This window comes from Tenrec ecaudatus, chromosome 11 (assembly GCF_050624435.1).
Source record: "Tenrec ecaudatus isolate mTenEca1 chromosome 11, mTenEca1.hap1, whole genome shotgun sequence".
Classification (NCBI taxonomy): Eukaryota; Metazoa; Chordata; class Mammalia; order Afrosoricida; family Tenrecidae; genus Tenrec; species Tenrec ecaudatus.
The window spans coordinates 52,675,740-52,690,609 of NC_134540.1; the positions used below are offsets into that span (position 1 = coordinate 52,675,740).

Consider the following 14,870-nt stretch of genomic DNA (forward strand, 5'->3'; position numbering starts at 1 on the left):
GATGAGGGCTGAGTGATAATTGAAGACAAAACACCAGTAAAAAAGAAAACAAAAAAAGAGGGAAGGGACAAAACCAAAATCCGCCCCAAATCTGAACCCGCCTGGAAAAAAAACGAAAAGTTCTCTAGTCTCATAGAGACATTATTTGGCGCGGCCGGCTCTGCGGCGGGAGCACTCAGGCTTCAGTCCAGCCCTGGAGGCAGGAGGCCCAGCCTCTACAGCTCGTTTTTAGCCTGGCCCACATCTTCCTCCTCCTCCTCTTCCTTGTCCTCTTCATCGTCCTCCTCCTCTTCCTTGTCCTCCTCCTCCTCCTTGTCCTCCTCCTCCTCCTCCTCTTTGAGCTTCTTGTCTTCTTCCTCCTCCTTTAGCCTCTGCTCTTCATCCTGCTTGTCCTTCATGGCCTTTTCTGCAGCCTTTGTGCCACCCCATGTCTCACTGCCAAACTCCTCGGCATAGGCCTCGTCGTTGGTGATGAGGAAGTTGTCGAAGATGGTGCCAGACTTGACCTGCCAGAGATCCAGGCCCAGCACAGCAAAGCTGTCGTAGGAGTAGATGCTGTCATCGGGGGAGTACTCGGGGTTGTCGATCTCCAGGTGGATCCACTTGCCTTTGTAATCTGGGTTGTTGATCTGCCGGGGCGTCCACTCGCCCTTGTAGTCATGGTTCTGAATCACGGGGGGCTCCCACTCGCCATCCATCTCCTCGTCCCAATCATCGGGCTTCTTGGCATCAGGGTCAGAGATGTGCTCTGGCTTATCCCAGTCCTCAGGCTTGGAGTCTGTGGGGTCATCGATCTTGGCTTGCTCATCCCAGTCTTCCGGCTTGACAGCATCGGGATCCTTGATCTTCTTGGGTGCCAGGAAGTCCCAGTCGTCTTCCAAGGAGCCGGACTCCACCTGGCTGTTGTCAATCTTCACTTCATAGGTGTTGTCAGGCCTCACGATCAGAGTGTACAGGTGGGTGAACTCATCATCCTTGCAACGGATGTCCTTGTTGATGAGCACATTCTTGCCTTTGTAATTGAAGATGACATGAATCTTCTTGGTACCAGGACCACAGATGTCAGGACCGAACATGATGTTGTACTTGGAGTTGCCGTGCATGTCTGTCTGGTCCAAGCCTTCAGGAAAAGCTTCACGTAGCCACCCCCACAGTCAATGTTCTGCTCGTGCTTCACGGTAAACTGGACCACCAGGGTCTTGTCCTTGTTGCTGAAGGACTCGAATCTTGACGATGGGGCATAAAAGCGGGCGTCCTGGCTCGTCTGCAGCCCTTTATCTTTCTCCTGGTCACCATAGAACTTGCCAGAACTGAGGACAAATTTGCCAAAATCCGACTTGTGTTTGGATTCGATCCAGTGGTCCATCCACCCGTCTCTGTCCAGAAACTGCTCCTTCAAGTACACGGTGGTTTCAGAGGCAGCCAGGCCGAGGAGGCCCAGCAACAGCGGTACGGGTAGCAGCATGGCGGGCCGAGGGGGCAGCGGCGCTGGTGCCCTTTAAGTCTCTCACGGGGCAGCGGCTCTGCAGCAGGGACCCTCAGGTGTGGTTTTCAATTTAGGTTTTTGTTTTTTAACAGAAGTAGATTGCCAGACCATTCATCTAAGGTGCCACTGGGTGGACTTGAACCACCTGCTTTTCTGATATTAGCTAAGTAGGTAACTATTTGCACCATCCAGAGACCTGCACATCACCTGCTTAAGTTCAAATTCTGACCCCAAGCCCAAGACTCAGAGGTAAGTGAGGTGCCTAAGGCACTGAATGTAAAGAGGCACTCACTCTCTGAGAAGCACCTGAGAGAGTACCTCCTTACAATTGGGGGGGGGGGGCTAGTAAACAAAAAAGAAAACAAAAAACAATTAGGGGGCCAGGGCCCGTGCTTGATTCATCCAAGTCCCAACCTGGCCCAGCTGGATTATCTACTAATTGTATGACCTTGAACAAATTATGTAACCTCTTTCTTCCCCATCTGTAAGTGGGTACAAAAGTTATAAAACCAACCTCACAGGACTTTTGCTAGGACTAAATAAATATACACCTTCTGACCATGCTGGCCCCAGAGCAATGAGTGCGTATGGGTTAGCTGCTTAGGTCATCCATCTTATTTTAGATTTACAAGCCAGATTTTCAGGTCCCTGTCCCTGCCCCAGCCAAACATTTTTAACTCAACAAGGATGAGGCAAGGTAGAAGAACCTGTCAGTCCAAAAAGTTCCTGTAGCAATTCCTACACACCTCCAGCCTGGGAACTACCCCCCAGCCTGTTCTCACCAAACACCCCTCTCATGACTCAGTTGCTCCTTTACCTTCCTATTGTTCCAAGGACTGACCGTGAGCAATGGCCGAAAGGTCACCAGGTGTGCCCCAGGCCAAAGAACGCTGTTGGGGAACACCCAAGGGCTCCAGGGACCCAGGGCACATGTGTTCGCTTCATCTTTCTGAGAAAACAGCTGCAGCCCCTTCCCAAGGGGCATACCTAAATTCCACATTACTATAGATCTGAATTCTGCCCAATCTCAATCTGAAGTCAGCCCACTGGAAGCGCCTCAAGAATGTAAACATTTGGCTATTCACGATGATCCCAGGCCCCACAGGAACGGTTTGGTGAGTGACTGCTTCCCAGCTTCTGTGAAAACCTCCGAGCCCCCAAACAGTCAGCCCCCCGGCAGTGGCCCCAAGGCAGGCTTTGACGTCTATCCTCCTAAAACAGCCCAGGAAGAGCACAGGTGCAATTTCAATAGGGATTTATGGGGGACAATAGCGTCTGATTGGGATGTGAATCTACCTATGTCAGAAACTGGTGGCAGCACAATCAACAACTTTGTATTAAATGATCCTTCATTCATATTAGGAAGGAAACCATTTACTGCAGAAAGCACACGCCACAGAGAGAAACTGAAATGTTCTGCTTGGCTCTCAATGAGGAGTGGAAGTCAGGATGAGAAGCCACAGCTCCAAACACCCTTTGAGGGCATGCCGCTGGGTCAGGGCCCACATTTCAACCTGGCCATCTGCCTTCATTCATTACCTGTCATGGCGTGCACAGTACCATATGACCTTGCTTCTTGCCCAAATCATTGAAGGCAGTGCTCATTGTGACAGGAAGTACCCACTACCACACGCAGTGCATGCTCTGATTCATTGAGTACTTACTATGAGTATGTTAGACGTGGCCCTTGGCAAGTACATTATCTCAACTAGCCAGGTGACAGCTGCGAGGTGGAGAGTATAGATGAGACTGCTGAGGGGCAGGAAAGACAAGGCAGAGTTGGAGAGTAGAAAGTCAGAGTCTGACTATGGTTTTACTCGCACTCCCTCAATGCATGAATACTTTCTTCTATTAAATTGGCATTCTATGATGCTCACCCTCCCGACACAACCGCTGAAGACAAAGCAGGTGAACAAGCAAATGTGGTGAAGAAAGCTGATGGTGCCCAGCTATCAAAAGATATAGCATCTGGGGTCTTAAAGGCTCGAAGATAAACAAGCAGCCATTTACCTCAGAAGCAACAAAACCCACATGGAAGAACACACCAGCCTGTGTGATCACGTGGTTCCAAAGGGATCAGTTATCAGGCATCAAAGAACAAAAAATCATATCATTGGGTGCATACCTCCATGATACAGTCGCTGAGGACAAATGGGTGCATAAGCAAATGTGGCAAAGAAAGCTGATGGTGCCCGGCTATCAAAAGAGATAGTGTCTGGGGTCTTAGAGGCTTGAAGGTGAACAAGTGGCCATCTAGCTCAGAAGCAATAAAGCCCACATGGAAGAAGCACACCAGCTTGTGCGATCACAAGGTGTCGAAGGGATCAGGTATAAGGCATCATCAGAACAAAAAAATCTTACCATAGTCAATGAAGGGGGAAGTGTACAATGGAGACCCAAAGTCCATTTGTCGGCCACTGGAAATCCCCTCACCGAGGGGTCTAGAGGAGGAGATTAGTCAGGCAGGGTGCGACGTAGCACCAATGAAGAATACAGCTTTCCCCCAGTTCCTAAATGTTTCCTCCCCCCATGATCCGAATTCTACCTTGCAAATCTGGATAGAGCAGAGGTTGTACACTGGTGCAGATAGGAGCTGGAGGCACAGGGAACCAGGGTGGATGATACCTTCAGGACCAAGGGTGTGAGGGGCGATACTGGGAGGGTAGAGGGTGAATGGGTTGGAAAGGGGGAATCGATTACAAGGATCTACATGTGACCTCCTCCCTGGGGGACGGACAACAGAGAAAGGGGTGAAGGGAGATGCCAGATAGGGCAAGATATGACAAAATAATAATTTATAAATTATCAAGGGGTCGTGAGGGAGGGGGGAACGGGGCGGGAGGGGAAAAAAGAGGACTTGATGCAGAGGGCTTAAGTGGAGAGCAAATGCTTTGAAAATGATGAGGGCAAAGAATATACAGATGTGCTTTACACAATTGATGTATGTATGGACTGTGATAAGAGTTGTATGAGTCCCTAATAAAATGTTTAAAAAAGAAAACATCAGCAGAAAAAAGTAAGGCGTGACTCTGCCCTGTATGTTATACATGGTCTTTTGTGGTTTTTTAATCCTAAAAAAAAATTCCATTTTCTTTTCACTACATTTGTCCATGAACTTTCTGAAATTCCCTTGTATAGCTGGAGAAAGTATCAAACAATGAAGAACAAATAGACTAGAAATACTTTTTCACAAGGACAGAGAATACATTCTTCAGAATTAGAGCAAGCATCAAAGTGAGGGGGTAATTGTTATGGGTAGAAGTAGGTTAGAAAGGGCATCTTATTGCTGATCGATCATATGATCTAAGAAAGACTGAGCTGATTGTACACCTGAACCTCAATCTCAACTCAACTCAAGAGGTGAATGGCATGTGGGCTCCAGACTCGTTGGTTATTCTTGGGCATAATGTGGCATGTGGACGAAAGAATGGATGCAGGCAGGGGCCAGCCGGAAATATGTACAGCCTCATGAAGGAGAATGTCCTGAGAAGGGACATTTCTTTGGCATATGGGGGAGGACAAGGTGGGCCCTAGGTATCTCAATTGTAAGCTTTGTGACCTTGGAGAAGTCACTTAACCCCGACCCCTTAACCCCTTCCTTACCTGTACATTGGCAATAATAGTAGGACCTAAACCATCAATTTGTGGGGAAGAGTAAAATAATAATGCATCGAATATTCTGGGAACAATGCTTGAAGCAGGTTAAGTACCCAATAAGGGTTTGCTATTGTTTCATGACCTTGAATCTTTTGCAGTGTACTGATTTGGTTTTTTTTAGACATTCCCTTGATATGGGAATGTCTGTTACTTCCATAAGATCAGATTGGAGTTATGAATTAGGGGCAAGAATACCTCAGATGGGTATATATCCTCTCAAAGGATGAGTGGGTCAATATATCTTACATCAATATACCAGTATATCAAAGGACCAATATATTTTAAGACTGATAATGTTAACTTTGATCACTTGCTGTCTCCTAGGTTTCTAGTCCCACAAATGTAGTATCTTTCTTTTCTTTTTTAAAGCTTTTTATCATGAACTGAATTTTACAGAGCAAATCAGTCTTCCCTTCAGCAATGCATATACATTTTTTTCAATGTCAATTGCAATTATTTTTCCATTTGTGGTTAATAAATATATCAAGGTCAAGTACTTGTAGAGTATGTAAGTATGCCTTTTCTCATCAAATTTTCACGACTAATCTGTTCATCTTTCCCATAAGGAGGATATTAGTGCTTAATGTAGTGTTCTAATGCTGATTTTCTTTGCCTCATCGCATCTACATATCCACTGACGTAAAGAAAGTGTTGAGCCTCCTCATCTATTTATATTTTGCTCTCCCTCATTTTTTTTCCACTTGCCCAAACTTTATTAAAGAAAAAAAAAAGCTATGATGGTAAATATCTAGAACATAGTCTATTTTCTGTGATCTGTCCCCCAAAATGTGACATTTTATTTCCAAACACATACCAGCAGTGTACAACGGTCCCCCACTGTGCCAAGCAGGTGAGACGCTGGCGTGTTCATCTTCCAACCTTGCCCAGTCTGTGGTCTGTCTTTGGGTCTGCAATGATGGCCTGAACAGCGACGATGGCTTCGTTGATCGTTGTCTGCAGCTCTCTGAGTTCCTCTATATGCAGCAGTCGGAGAATCTGAGCAGCTTCATTAAGAACTGCATCTCCTGTGTCAAATCCAAGACTATGCTTGTCTAAAGCAACAGGCAAGCCCTCTTTTGTTTGATGAGCTTTAGCAACTGCATCCTGCGTCAGGCACTCCTGAACCAAAATTCGAATTGCCTTTAGCATTACCAGGTAATCATCATGGCGCTGAATCTGAAGAAGATTAGCCAAAGCCATTACACCAACCTTGAAATCAGGGTTATTTACATCCAAGTTGACCAGTGGCTCTGCATTTTTAGCTGCATTGTCAGCATTTTTTGAATTATCAGGAACTGTGTCCTTGTATTTTTCAGCATTATCTCCATATTCGAGTCTAACAGCTAAGCCAAGAAGCCAGTCAATTGCTTCTTGTCGATCTTGAATCTTGAAAGGACAGTTAACATCTTTGAGATACTTTTCTAAGAACTTGGGCCAATCGCTGCTGTGGATGTTTCTTAAATTCCCTCTGTCTTCAATCTTGTACTGTCTGATTTTCTGGTCTTCAAGCCACACAATAAAATTTCTAAATTATGTTTCATCTTTGCAGTTGAAGCCGGTAGGGTTGTGATAATCGAGGGCCGTCAGCTTGCGCCGAAACATGGTCCCGGCTTCCCGCAGCGGTCCCCGCGCCGCAGCCGGCAGACTGGAGGCCGCTCTCCCTCATTTTGATGACCAGTTTTATCCACTGACTAGAGCAATCAGCTCAATCAGCTGTGTAGACATAAGCCTCCTCTCATTTCTTTCTGATGGCCAACAGGATAGAGGCTCTTACAGAATGTGCTAAATGGATCACCTGAGGGAGCAGGTTAAAAGAGCATAGCATCATCAGAAGGGGGATCCTCTCTTGCCACACTCCAAAGAATTTATACTAAATTGTTGTTAGGTGCCATCAGGTTCTACCGAGTTGGTTCTGACCCATAGCGACCCTATGCACAACAGAACAAAACACACCACCTGGTCCTGCGCCATCCTCTCAATTGGTTTTATGCTCACATCACATGATTGACTCCACGCCGAGAAATCAGCTCCTCCTGGGTCACATGTGGATTGTCCTCTACGCCCGGAGCCCAGCCTCTGGCACAATCTCTCTGACAATGTTCTGCTTCTCTTCCTCGGGCCTGTCGTAGATGACTAGAAATTCCACCACTAGCTGTCACTCTATTTCATACTGCTCTTTCGTTGTTGAATTAAATCAGGCCTCCTCAAACTGCGGCCTTCAGGCCGCATGTGGCCCGCCAAGGACGTTTATCCAGCCGCTGGGTATTTTTGCCCCATTTTGCTTTTTTACTTCAAAATAAGATATGTGCAGTGTGCATAGGAATTTGTTCATAGTTTTTTGTTTTTTAAGCTATAGTCTGGCCCTCCAACGGGTCTGGGGGACAATGAACTGGCCCCCTGTTTAAAAAGTTTGAGGACCCCTGAATTAAATAGTTTGGGTGGTTGTGGGGGGAAGCCAGGGAGTTCTAACCAATGGAGTCATGTCAATAAACATGGATTGAGTGCTTCCCGTATTCCAAGCTCTCCTAGACTTGGAATACAAAGCTGTAAGACTGAGTAAAATGGATTCATTGATACAAGAACTATTTTCTAAAGCCGGCTCAAATGATTGCAAAATATGTCAATAAATCTCCTGGAAGATCTTCCTCCTTCATGCTGCCCTTCTCCTTTACCAATCACGATGTCCTTCTGCAGAGACAGGTCTCTCCTCCTAGCAAAGCATGTCCGAAGTACCTGAGGCACAAGCTCACCACGCTCACTGCTAAGGCGCATTCGGCTATACTTGTTCCAAGACGTGTTTGTTTGTTCTTCAGGCAGTCCATGGTACTTTCAAATGTATCCCCCCCCCAAAATGAGGAGCTGATGCCAGGGGCTTAAGTGGAGAGCAGATGTTTTGAGAATGATGAGGGCAACGAATGTACAAATGTGCTTTACACAATTGATGTGTGTATGACTTGTGATGAGTTGTATGAGCCCCTAATAAAATGATTTTTTAAATCATCCTCCCACACCATAATTCAAAGGCATCCATTCTTCTCCAGTCCTCCTTATTCACTGCACGTTTTCACAGGTAGATAAGGTGCTTAAAATACGATGGTTTAGGCCAGGCGCACCATCAACCACAAGTGACATCTTTGCTTTTCAATACAGTAGAACCCGGGACCTCGACGCAAATATGTTCTAGAATCAGCGTTGAGGTGGGATGCAGTAGAGTTCCAAATCAATTTTTCCCATAAGGAAGAACTGAAAAGAGATTAATCCATCCTCTACCACCAAGTTTTTACCCTAGCCTTGTCTTTTTATACAAAAAACATTACACAGAAATTCAAAGTACATAAGTTCAGAGTTAAATAATATAATTTTTAAAGGAAACACAAAATTTTAAAAAGTTTTAACAACTACAGTGTGGCCCATACCTTGAGACTGAGGAGAACCTGGATCCATGGACACGGGTGTGGAGAGGAGGGATGGAGAGAGAGTCACTGTTTGGAAGGGGAATCCCCTTCCATAAAATCAGCTGGTAGCTGTTTTTCACTTCTTAGCCTTTTTTCACTGGGACCTGGATGGCTTTCTTTAAAAAAAAGTCTGTCTAATGTTGTCAGCTGTTGGCGTCTCCTTAACTGTTCCCTGAAAGGGTTTACTAAATTATCATCAACAATATCGAGAAAACGGTTTACCACTCCCTTATCATGATGATTCTTTCAAAAAAAAAACTCTTAGGAGTCAGTCGTGCTTCTTATCTAAAAACCACAGAAAGCCACACAAACTAAGAAACGTACAGCAATGCGCTTAGAACACAGCTGCAAAAGGTTTAAACAACTCGTAGGAACACCACCAACAAACGCTGAGAGACCGAAACACGAACTGCTTTCGTTGACCAAGATCACGTGCGCTGGGTCGGATTCTGATGTTTTGTTCGAGCTCCATTGCAAAATGTTCTCGACATTCCGTGTCGGAACCCGATCGTGTCGGGACTGATGCGCAGTGCCATGCTTGGGTCCTACTGTACTCCGAGGTGGTCTCGGCTACAGGCTGGTCAACACTGTAAAGCGGTCTTTGTCCCACGCAATGCATTGTTAGAGCTCTGGACTGCTGCTTCCGTGAGCATGCATTGTGGGTCCCAGCAAATGAAATCCTTACAAACATCTATCTCCTTGCCATTGTTGCCTATTGGTACAGGGTTGAAGACTCTGGTTTTCTTTACACCGAGTCCTTGTCCTTCATTTTCATCAGCAAGCAGGATTGGGTCAGCTGCTGATTGAAGGTTAATGCTGTGACTGGAATCCTGAGTTTTTCTCCAGCTCTTTCCGCTTGAGCGATCCTGAGAATAATCTTCTCTCTTGGATTTTGAGCTCCAACACTTGCAGATTTCCTTGGAAGGCTTTACTTTGCCTTGCCAAGTTGCCCTTGGGAATTTTCTGTTTTGCTCTTTTGCTTCATTTCTTCCCTTCACTTTCGCTACTGTACATTTGAGAGCAAGTTTCTGAGTCTCTTCGGATATTTCCCTTGGTCTTTTCTTTCTAGTAACCTTTGCTTAATTTATATACGATGTCTGGATGCCGTCTGACAACTCGTCGGGTCTTCTGTCATTAGTGTTCAATGTGTCAAATCCGTTCTCGATGTGGTCTCTAAATTCAGGTGGGATGGACTCAAGGATGCATTTTCGCTCCCATGGACTTGTTTTCATTGTCTTCAGCTTCAATCGGCCTTCCAAAGAAGCAATTGATGGTCTGTTCTACACTTGATCCCTAGCCTTGTTTTTGCTGGTAATTAAGTTTCTCCATGCTCTCTTCCCACAGATGTAATCATTTTGACTCCTTTGTATTCCGTCGGGCAAGAGCCAAGTGTAGAGTTGGCATATGTTGTAGAAAAAGATATTTGCAACAAAGAAGTTGTGACCTTGCAAAATTCTATCATGTGATCTCCAACTTCATTTATCTCATTCAACAAGTGGCACATTTTTTTTTGTTTTTGCTTCTAACTATCACATTCTAATCATTAGTAATTATCATTGCATCTCCATTGCATGTTTGATCAATTACAGAAATTGGTAGAAACCTTCAGTTTCTTAAATTTGAGTAATAATTGTATTAGATGGTCTTCTTTATTGACATACAGATATCTTCTTATCACTGACAGAATTGTAGTCCAAGATATATCTTCAAACAGTCATCTACAAGTTGGTTGCAATGCCATTCCTCTTGAATGTGTCACTCCCTACGTACGCTTGTCATGTTCACAGCGACCAAGACCAGTGCATTTTTGTTCACTAGCACCTCGGCTCTTTATGCATTCCATTTAATTTCTGATCCCTTCCAACTTTCCTAGATAACTATATCACACAGCAGTTATTCCGATTTTTTTAAATTTCTTACAGGGGAGGACATGAATGCAGACCCCCACTACCACAAATTGTGTGGTCGAGTTTCCCACATTTGGGGAAATCGCAGGGGTCAGCACATCCGGAGTGCAATGGGTGAGCCTCACCCTGGGAAAACCACCTTCGTGATCATGGTATCTCCCCTGCCAGGTAAGTATGGTCATTCCAATTATTAATGTGTGCTTGCAGCTGTTGCTTCTTGAGTCAGCAAACGATGGTCCCCAAAGCTTTACTCCATCCACATCATTAAAGTTAACTATTTAGAAGAAGTCATCTTTTAAGTATTTTCCAACTGGAGGGACTCCTCTTCTGGCATAAGATCAGACGAGTTATGACTGCTATACATAGGTGTTTGGTGCCTGATCCCTCAGAAGTGGCCCGGTTCTTCCTTTTTCCTACTCTGTTCTGCCTCTGGATGCTCTGCTGAAACTTGTTTGCCAGGAGTGACTCTGTTGGTGTTTGACATATATGTGGCATAACTTCCAGCATCACAGCAACACAGGAGTCACCACAGTACACAGTACAACAAACTGACAGCTGAGGGGGGATGTAGATGTGTATATTGTTTCTTTATTCACTTATGCCTTCAGTAAATATTTATTTAGAACCCACTGTGCTGCACTGCATGAATGGTTTGCCAGCTGGCTAGAAACCACAAGACAGGGCAAGGGGGCAATGGGACCTTGGAGCAAGAGAAGGGGAAATAAGACTGCTAAAGATGATGCACTTTAGCATTTCAGTGCAGATTACTTAAACTATTGGTGTTAAAGACCCTAGTCTTTGCAGGAGTTGACAGCAATGTTAAAGTGAAAAGGTTTAAGGTGTGACTTTGATTCCTTAGTCCCGTATCCTGGAATCGTCCACAGGGAGCCCCAAGCCATAGGCAGATTCTTCTCAGAAAAAAAATTGTATTTGTTCCTAAATGAGAGATTGAAGTTAGGGAATTTATCCCTGCAGTCTTGTGTCCCAAAGTCCATTGGTCGGGTGGCAGAAAGAGAAAAGAGTGCCAGAGCTAAGGCCTTCAGCTTATTCGATAAGTTCCACTCACATTATTGAGGGAGATTTACTTAAGGGGAACTGATAAGCCTTTGACCAATCAACTGTGCACTAAAGTCCAGCCACGCTGACACATATAATTAACTATCACAATGAACCTGACCAGGAAATCCAAAAGTTTGCTAGTGATGAACCAAGAATTTGCTGACAACTGAAGAGGGTAGTGATACCTCTCATAGCTTATTGTCATCACAGACATGGTGGTATCTGTAGAAGGGGCAAAGATGATAACCCTTTTAGGTCTCCATTCAAATGAGCCTTAGTCTCTATACAATGGAGTTTCTATATGATTAAGGCATCAGTGGAGTCCACAGCATTTTCAGAATCAGTATCAGCACCATTCCATTTCATGTAAGATGACGATAAAAACAAAAAAGCAAACTCACTGCCAGCAAATCAATTCTGACTTACAGTGACCCTATTGGACAGTGTAGAACTGCCCTGTGGGATTTTTTTTTTTCTGTAGGAATAAAACATCTTGTCTTTCTCCCAAGGAGTAGTTGGTGGTTTTGAACTGCTGACCTCGTGGTTGGCAGCCCATTCAACCACTACACCACCAGGATTCCACGGACATGAAGATACACTGTGGACATTCTTCAGAGGTTTCCTCTTGTCAGTTTTGGCAGTGCCATTGATGTACCATTGGGGAATCACACTAGATCCTTCATCCATGTGGGTGAGGCCAATAAAGAACCCAGTGATGTTGAAAATATTATTTCACCAGTGTTGAAAGCAGTCAGGGTGATCAGGCACCAAATTCAGACAAATCTGTTTCCTCTGTCTGTCATCGCCATAACTTTGGGATGCAGCTGGCATGGGACAAAAAGACACAGCTGACTCCTGAGTATGGGGAGATTTGTCTTACGCTTGAGTGTATATTCTTAATCTCTTTGCTCCCCAGTTTACAATAAAATACCCAAAGAAGATATCACCTGTACTAACACTGGGAACCCATAACAGGTACCTGGAGGAATTTCTTGGCTTTGTTGTGCAGAAGAGACTAAAGTGAAAAGTCCCCTGGGGGTGGACATAGAAATGAAATTGAGGGGCAGGTGGAAGACATGCCTAAAGGACTTCCCGGGGCCAGAGCATGTACACCCTTCTGACTCACAGGATCAGTGTTGTACTAGTCCATTGAACACTAAGAGGTTTTAAAAAGTGGACTGATGTTTTGGATTTATATTTTTAGTTGATTTGCTGCAAGGAGAATAGAAACAAGGAGACAAAGGAGAAAGGAGATGTTAAAGAGTTTGGGGCTGGGTTGGTGGGTGTGGGAATGGCAGGAAACAAGCCAGTTTCAATCCAGGTGATCTGACTCGTAGCAGCCCCGTATGTATCTGAGGATGAATGTGAACCATGCCGTTTTTGATGACTGAGTTTTCAGAAGTTCGTCACCAGGCCTTTCTTCCATGGCATCTCAGGATTGATCCACATTTCTGACTAGCACCCAGCAGGTTGACCATTTTCACCAGCAGGGGATTATGGGAATGGAAGAAAGGGAACTGACAGCAGGGGGCTATGGGAATGGAAGAAAGGGGATACATTTTGAAGGTATGATGATTGATTAGCTAGTAAGAAGAGCAGCTGTCTTTACATGGTGGATGGAGGATAATACTGTAGTTACCTCTTCTCTGTCATGTTTGGGGCTTTTTTCTGCAAAGAACATTAATGACTTCAATAAATGTTTATAACCCTTAAAAAGGAGTCTTCATTAAAAATGTCAATAAATTTTAAAAAAATGTCAATAAAGTGCTAACTAGCCTTCATAAAAGGTAGATCCCAGAGAATCAACTTCTGAATAAGAAAATCTTTCTAAAGAAAGACAAAACAGATGAAATAGGATTATGATCAGCTGCCGACCTATGTGAGTGGACAGAAATCCCTGTACCTCTATATTTTGCTAGGAGACTGGTTCTCAAATATTTTTCCTTCAGCACTTGACTTCTTTCTTCAAATGAATCTTCCTCAGAAATCCTACTATAACAGAGATCACCACTGCTCTTGGTGAGGGGTTCGGGGACCCTGCTTTCCACCCGCTCCACTTCTACCTGAGGTTACTCCTTGTGCTCCCCTTGTGCACCCTCCCTTCCCCGTCCCCGTGGCATCTCAGTGATATCAACCATGGTTTTGTCTGGTCTTTTCTGGGTGTGTTTTTTTTTTTTTGGCTTTAGGGATTTAAACCACGGAGGCTGTTTGATATGTGGCTGGCAGACAAAGCTGAGAGGAAGCCTGGCTCCAGTCCTGAGGCAGTCACAATCATTACTGTGTGCCGGTAGAATAGCTGGATTTTGAAGGCAGTATAGCACTGATTAGAAGATGCCGTGCTAGACTTAGAGGAAAAAGTAAGAAAGGAGATGAGAACATGATGTGCCATCAAAATGCCTGTCCCAGGTTGGGCTTATTTGCTTTTCTGCTTGGATCTAGACAATTGTGAAGAAAGCCTCATTACGTTCCAAAGCTGAAGTAGCTGGGCCTGTCCTGCTAAGGGGACTGGGCTGGGCCATGGGCCCACAGTGAGGGGTGACAGGTTGGGCTGCTAACGTCAAGGTCAGCAGTTTGAAACCACCAGTTGCTCCACAGGAGAAAGAGGGGGTGTTCTACTCCTGTAAAGAGTCATAGTCTTAGAAACCCACAGGGACAGTTCTACCCAGTCCTAAAGGCTGGCTATGAATCAGAAACTAGCTCATGGGAATGGGTTTGGTTTGGTATTACCACTTAGATGGTGGGGTGATAAGACTATTTCTACTGAGCTGTGTTTGCTTTTGAAGTTTATACATTAAGGAGAGAGCCCATACCTTTCTGACTGGTTTCTGTAGGGACAGGTTCATGGGGAAATGGCCCAAGAGAGCACTGTGGTCCCCCCAACTGTGCTCCACCCACCCCATCCTCATGGTTCTCTGGGCAGTTGCCTACACCACTCTCACCAGCTCTGCGCCCCTGGCCCCGATGATACACTGGAACCATGCTAGACCAGTCCCCACACTTCCCCATCACAGTCCTAGACGGCTTTCTCGGAGATGACCATCTAACTGGATATGAAATATCCAATGAAATAGCCCATGGAGGCAATTTTGACTCATCGCGGCCCATGTGAGAAAGCAGAACCAAGCACAGGAAAAAGGAAGGGACTATTGGTGTACACTGGGTTACTCTCAAAGACACCAGGCTGGTTGAGGTCATCTCTAAGGGATGTACGCTGTACGGTTCTGTTTCTATGACATTCTCAGAAAGACAAAACTGTAATGATGGAGAGCCTTTCAGTGGTTGCCAGGAGCTGTGGTCAGAGTGGAT

General features: G+C 45.0%; 1 protein-coding gene, 1 non-coding gene and 2 pseudogenes across 2 annotated transcripts in view; all 4 read right to left on the reverse strand.

The window, feature by feature from the left end:
- The window catches only part of TACR1 (tachykinin receptor 1), a 675,223-nt gene that overhangs the window by 561,427 nt on the left and 98,926 nt on the right, over positions 1-14,870 (reverse strand). The gene's annotated exons all lie outside the window — the stretch shown is intronic.
- LOC142461279 (calreticulin pseudogene) lies at positions 168-1,480 on the reverse strand (annotated as a pseudogene).
- LOC142460715 (RNA transcription, translation and transport factor protein pseudogene) lies at positions 5,996-6,760 on the reverse strand (annotated as a pseudogene).
- On the reverse strand, positions 10,518-10,681 carry LOC142461769 (U1 spliceosomal RNA). Its single transcript, XR_012786967.1, has one exon. It is a non-coding gene; the product is annotated as a U1 spliceosomal RNA (small nuclear RNA).